The sequence below is a fragment of the Castor canadensis genome, chromosome 8 (genome assembly GCF_047511655.1).
Source record: "Castor canadensis chromosome 8, mCasCan1.hap1v2, whole genome shotgun sequence".
Lineage (NCBI taxonomy): Eukaryota > Metazoa > Chordata > Mammalia > Rodentia > Castoridae > Castor > Castor canadensis.
In genome coordinates, this window is record NC_133393.1 from 53,127,578 (window position 1) to 53,135,065 (window position 7,488).

At 37.0% G+C, this 7,488-nt stretch overlaps 1 pseudogene; it reads left to right on the top strand.

The window, feature by feature from the left end:
• The first annotated feature begins 6,423 nt into the window (after window positions 1–6,423).
• LOC109702857 (ran guanine nucleotide release factor pseudogene) lies at window positions 6,424–7,152 on the top strand (annotated as a pseudogene).
• Window positions 7,153–7,488: the final 336 nt, after the last annotated feature.

The window sequence follows — 7,488 nt, forward strand, 5'->3', positions numbered from 1 at the left end:
CTATAAATCATGGCCTAGAAAAGAGGTATAAGCTAAAGGCAGAGAAAGCATATTTGATGAAATGATAGCAGAAAATTTCCCAAAATTTCCAAAATTTTCCCAAAGAGATTGTCATCCAAGTACAGGAGACTTTTGGAATGCCAAACAAGGCCAGAAAAAAATTCTCCATGTCACACCCTATACCAAGATTAACTCAAAATGGATCAAGGATCTTAATATCAGACCCCAAACTCTTAAGTTGATACAAGAAAGAGTAGGAAATACTCTGGAGTTAGTAGGTATAGGTAAGAACTTTCTCAATGAAACCCCAGCAGCACAGCAACTAAGAGATAGCATAGATAAATGGGACCTCATAAAACTAAAAAGCTTCTGTTCATCAAAAGAAATGGTCTCTAAACTGAAGAGAACACCCACAGAGTGGGAGAAAATATTTGCCAATTATACATCAGACAAAGGACTGATAACCAGAATATATAGGGAACTTAAAAAACTAAATTCTCCCAAAACTAATGAACCAATAAAGAAATGGGCAAGTGAACTAAACAGAACTTTCTCAAAAGAAGAAATTCAAATGGCCAGAAAACACATGAAAAAATGCTCACCATCTCTAGCAATAAAGGAAATGCAAATTAAAACCACACTAAGATTCCACCTCACCCCTGTTAGAATAGCCATCATCAGCAACACCACCAACAACAGGTGTTGGCGAGGATGCGGGGAAAAAGGAACCCTCTTACACTGTTGGTGGGAATGTAGACTAGTACAACCACTCTGGAAAAAAATTTGGAGGCTACTTACAAAGCTGGACATCGATCTACCATTTGATCCAGCAATACCACTCTTGGGGATATACCCAAAAGACTGTTACTCCAGAGGCACCTGCACATCCATGTTTATTGCGGCACTATTCACAATAGCCAAGTTATGGAAACAGCCAAGATGCCCCAGCACTGACGAATGGATTAAGAAAATGTGGTATCTATACACAATGGAATTTTATGCAGCCATGAAGAAGAACGAAATGTTATCATTCGCTGGTAAATGGATGGAATTGGAGAACATCATTCTGAGTGAGGTTAGCCTGGCTCAAAAGACCAAAAATCGTATGTTCTCCCTCATATATGGACATTAGATCAAGGGCAAACACAACAAGGGGATTGGACTATGAGCACATGATAAACGCCAGAGCACACAAGGGAGGGGTGAGGATAGGTAAGACACCTAAAAAACTAGCTAGCATTTGTTGCCCTTAATGCAGAGAAACTAAAGCAGATACCTTAAAGCAACTGAGGCCAATAGGAAAAGGGGACCAGGAACTAGAGAAAAGGTTAGATTAAAAAGAATTAACCTAGAAGGTAACACCCACGCACAGGAAATCAATGTGAGTCAATGCCCTGTATAGCTATCCTTATCTCAACCAGCAAAACCCCTTGTTCCTTCCTATTATTGCTTATACTCTCTCTACAACAAAATTAGAGATAAGGGCAAAATAGTTTCTGCTGGGTATTGAGGGGGGGAGCGGGAGGGGGTGGAGTGGGTGGTAAGGGAGGGGGTGGGGGCAGGGGGGAGAAATAAACCAAGCCTTGTATGCACATATGAATAATAAAAGAAAAATGAAAAAAAAAATTCTCCATGTCATATTATCATTAAAGCATTGAGTATACAGAACAAAGAAAGACCACTGAAAGCTCTAAGAGAGAAGAACCAAGTTACATATAAAGAAAGGCAACCCCATCACAATAACAGCAGATTTCTCAACAGAAACTCAAAAAAAAAAAAAAGGAGGGCATGGACTGAAGTATTTCAAGTCCTGAAAGTAAACTACTGCCAAACCTAGGTTACTGTACTCAGGAAATCTATCCTTCATAATTGAAGGAAAAATAAAAACCTTCCATAATAAAAACTAAAGGAATTTATGACCACAACGCCAACACTGCAGAAGATACTTAAAGGAATCCTATACACAAACAGGAAGGTAAACACAATAATGAAAATTCAGGAAAGATAAGTCTCATTATATAAGTAGATAAGCTAATGAAGATTAAGAAAGAATGAAGCATCACAAAACAACAAAGTGACAGAAATGACAACATACCTTTCAATAATAACTCTGAATGCTAACGTTCTCAACTCTCTAATATAGACTGGAGTATTGGATTAAAGCAAGACCTGACCATTTGTTGCCTTTAATAAATACACCTCACTGGCAAAGACAAAGAGTTAAAGTGAAAATATGTAAAAGGATATTCTAAACAAAAGGAGCCCAGAAGCAAACAGGAGTAGCTATACTCATGTCTGACAGAGCTTCCAATTAGTCAGAAGGACAAAGAAAGTTACTTCACATTGATAAATGGAATAATCTTGCAAGAGGATTTAACAATTGCAAACATGCACCAAATGTCAGTGTGCCAAATTTCATAACACAAACACTACTAGACATAAAAACAGCCGGGCACTGGTGGCTCATGCCTGTAATCCTAGCTACTCAGGAGGCAGAGATCAAGAGGGTTGTGGTTCGAAGCCAGCCCTGGAAAATAGTTTGTGAGACCCTATCTCGAAAAAACCCTTCATAAAAATAGGGCTGGTGGAGTGGTTCAAGGTGAAGGCCCTGAGTTCAAGCCCCAGTACCACAAAAAAAAAAAAAAGAGCACAGATAGACCCCAAAACAATAATAGTGGGTGACTTTAGAATTCCACTCTCACCAATAGATTCAGACAAAAAAATCAACAAAGAAATTTCAGAATTAAATGACACCATAGATCAAAGAGACTTAACAGACATCTCTGGAATCTTCAACCTAACAGCCATAGAATGTACATTCATATCAGCAGCCCACAGAACTTTATCCAAAATTTCAAGTCTTAGATACAAGAAAACTAAGATAACTTCCTAGATTTTATCAGACCTCAGTAGAATAAAACTACAAATCAACAGTAAGGAAAACTATGGAAAATATAGAAACACGTGGAGGCTGAATAACACGCATTTGAATGATCAGAAATAAGGGTAAAACCAGAAAATTCCTATAATCAAATGAAAATGAAAAGACAGCTTACCAAAACCCTTGGGACACAGCAAAGGCAGTGCTAAAGAGAATTTTATAACTATGAGCATGTACACTAAAAAAGCCAGATTTCAAATAAATAACCTAATGATGTACATCAAACTCATAGAAAAACAAGAAGAATCCAAACCCTAAATCAGTAGCAGAAGGAAATAACAAAGATCAGACAGAAATTAGTGAAGTAGAGACCAAAAGTAAAGAACAATGAAACAAAGAGTTGGTTTTTTGGAAAGGTAAGAAAGAATGTTAAACCCTTAGCCAAACTAATCAAAATAAAGAGGGCAAATACACAAATTAATAAAATTAGAGAGGAAAAAAATGGAATATCATAATAAATGCCAATGGAATCCAGAGGATCATTAGGGGATATTTTGAATACTTACATTCTAATAAACTGGAGAATTTAGAATAAATGGTTACGTTTCTAGATGCATATGATCTACCAAATTCAACCAAAACAATATAAACAATTTAAACATATCTATAATGAGCAATGAGATTGAGTCAGTAATAAGTGTCTCCCAACAAAGAAGAGTACAGAATCAGAGGGATTCACTGCTGAATTCCACCGTACCTTTAATGGAGAATGCTTCTCAACTATTTATAAAATAGAAAGGGAAGGAACACTACCGAACTCATTCTACAAAGACAGTATTACCCTAATACCAAAACTGGATAAGGACACACACACAAAAGAAAGTTATAAACCAACTTCTTTGATGAACATAGATGCAAAAATTATCAATAAAATGCTTGCAACTTGAACTGAACAACATATTGAAAAGATCACAAACCATAATTAAATTGGTTTCATTACAGAGATCCAAGAATGGTTCAATATATGAAAATCAATAAATGTAATATAGCACATAAAAAGAATGAATGACAAAAATCACATGATCTTTTCAATAGATAACAGAAAAAGGCTTTGTCAAAAATTCAGCATCCCTTCATGATAAAAGCCCTGAAGAAACTAGCAATAGAAGGAACGTGACTCAATGTAATAAAGAATACATACAACAAATCTACAGCCAACATTGTACTGAATGGGGAAAAACTGAAACAATTTCTTCTAAAGTCAGAAATAAGCCAGGGACGTACACTCTTCCCACTCTTATTCAATGTAGTGCTTGAATTCTTAGCTAGAGAAATAAGACAGGGGAAAGAAATAAAAGAAATAGGAAAGGCTATGCTTAAAAGAACCTTAAGACTCTACCAAAAAAAACTCTTAGATCTTACAAACACTTTTGCAGGATACAAAACCAACATACAAAAATTAGTAGCTTTTATATATACCAATAATAAGCAGACTGAGAAAGAAGTCAGGAAAACAAGCTAATTCATAATAACCTCAAGAGAAAAATAAAACACCTTGCAATAAACTTATCTGAGGAGGTATACAATGAAAACTATTAAACATTGAAGAAGACAGTAGAAGATGGAAACACCTTCCATGTTCATGGATTGGGAGAATTAATATTATAAAAATGGCCATACTAATGAAAGTTTTCTATAGGTCCAATGCAATCCACATCAAAATCCCAATGTCATTCTTCACAGAAATTGCATAATCAATACTAAAATTCATATTAAAGCACAAAAGACCCTGAATTGCCAAAGCAATCCTGAGCAAAAATCGTAATTCTGGAGCTATAACAATATTTGACATCACATTATACTACAGAGACATAGTACAAATAACAGCATGATACTTGAACAAAACGGACACACAGACTAATGGGAGAGAATAGAAGATCCAGAAATAAGCCCTCAAACAGCCATTTGATTTTCACCAAAGGTGCCCTGGATTTGCACATGTAGAAAAATGAAACTAGATTCCTATCTATCACCCTGTACCAAAATCAACTCAAAATGGATCAAAGACCTCAGTAAAAGACCTACCTATTGAAAATCCTACAAGAAAACATAAGGAAAATACTTGAAATTATAGACAATGACTTTCTAACTAGAACTCTAATAGCTCAGGAAATAAGAGCAAGAACTGAAAAATAAGATTGCATTAGATTTAAAGGCTTTTGCACATCACAGGAAACAATTACCAGAATGAAGAGACAGTGTACAGAATGGGAGAAAATCTTTGCCAAGTAGTCATTGGACAAGGGATTAATATGCAGGATATTTAAAGAGCTCAAAAAAGTAAACATCAACAGAAAAATAACCCAATTAGTAAATGGGCAAATGAATTAAACAGACAGTTCTCCAAAGAAGTTTGAATAGCTAATAAATATACGAAGAAACTCTCAATATCCTTAGACAAAGGAAACACAAATCAAAACAAAACTAAGATTCCATCTCACCCTAGTCAGAATGTCAAACATCAAGAATAAAAATAACAACTTGTTTTCAAACACTTCATAAGGACTGGAAGAGTCACTGTTTGTCATGGTATATCCAGTACCTGCTATGTAAGAAATGCAGCTTCCATAACAACTCAGGATGTATACTTTTGTGTTTTTCTCATTATTTAGAGAATACTTTATTAGTTTCTGTAATCAAACCCATGCAGAGAAGACCTTACATGTTTAACAGAGTATATACAAAGCATATGTGATTTACTCTGATATTTTCTAATCTATCATTCTCTATTCTATTTTTCAAATGTTGATTGTGACCCACTACATTCCATAATTCAAGGAAGAGACCCAACCTGTCATCTAAAATATTATAATAATGCAAAGGTAGAATAAATATTCAATGTTCCTGTGTTGTTTCAGGTGAGACTGTATATAATAGTAATATTTCAACTCAATAAGACTGCAGATTTGACAAGACTTCCAATTAATTCTAAAAATAGTGAGATGGTATAAATCACTGTCAGTCACCTTTACATGATTATAACAAATTCCTGAGGATAGTCAACTTCTGTGTTACAGGTGTGGTCCCCAGACTGGGGTGCTATGGGGAAGTGGTGGAACCTTTAAGAGATGGGGCCTAGAGGCTGCCCTCAAAGGGGGATTGTGAGACCCTGGTCCCTTCTTCTCTCTGTTTTTTACCTCCTGGCCATGGAGCACTTCCACCATAATGTGCCATCATAGGCTCAAAGTAATGGGGCCCACTGATCACAGAAGGAAACAACTAAAACTGTGAACCAAAACATTTTCTCCTTACAAGTTCATTATCCTCAACTATTTGTTGTAATAATGCAAAGCTGACTAACACTGATATATAATTTTTAATAAGAAATAAAATTTATGACATAAAATTGGTACAAAATTGCATTCAGTAAGTCATTCCCTTGTTCCAGTTTTCTAAGCTTCCCTTGTTGAGGGAAATCTGTGTTACCATGTCTTTGCGTATATTTCCAGTGATATTCCTCCATTTAAAAGATAAATGGGGTCGGTGGTGGCTTCGAAACCCTGGGAGGTGATGCCACTAGGCCCCATATGAGTTTCCTTAAAAACTCTCTAATGCCCTAACCCTAATCCCAGGATCATGGAGCCCACAAGAGACTGTCCACTGTTCGGGGGAGCCTTCTCTGCCATCCTCCCCACTGGGGCCATTGATGTAAGCGATCTTCGGCCGGTCCCGGACAACCAAGAAGTCTTCTGCCATCCCGTGACTGACCAGAGTCTGATAGTGGAACTTCTGGAGCTGCAGGCCCACGTGCGGGGTGAAGCGGCTGCGTGGTACCATTTTGAGGATGTTGGTGGGGTGCAGGGGGCTAGGTCCGTGCACGTGGAGTCTGTGCATCCCCTCTGTTTGGAGAACCTTGCCCTGAGAGGCTGCTGTCAAGAAGCCTGGGTCCTCTCTGGCAAGCAGCAGATAGCTAAAGAAAATCAGCAGCTCTGACAGGTCACCTCTTGGGCCTGAAAATCTGTCACCCCCACCCTGGAGCCTGGGAAACTTTGAACAACTGGTGGCCAGTGTGACCCTTCATGATCCCAACATCTTTGGACCCCAGTAAAGGCCCTGAAGCACTGTGTGATGCTACATGATGAACTTAGGGACCCAGTTCTGGAAGGGAGAAAGAGAAATCGAATACCTGGATTTCCTCTTATTTCTTCGCTGTGCATAAACATAAGACACCTCCTCTCTGCAGAAAATAAACTTGCTTTATAACCAAAAAAAAAAAAAAGATAAATGGTACTCACGCCTCTAAGTCATACTCTTTTAAAAACACTTTACAGTAGATTTGGAGCATTGATCTACATTGTTGTGTACACAGCTTTCTCACTTCTTATTTCTATTGCATAGTGTTTCACTATGTGTACCATCATTTATCTAACTCATCATAAATGTAAATATCCATATATTTCACCACAACCAAAGTGAATTTCCAAAGTAACATTTTCTGCAATGATGTCTTACTAGTTGCTTTCTTATAGAGAAATCGGATTTTGACTTCTACACATACCTACCTATCATTTTGAATCCTGGGAGTGAGGAGGTTTAATAATTTCTTT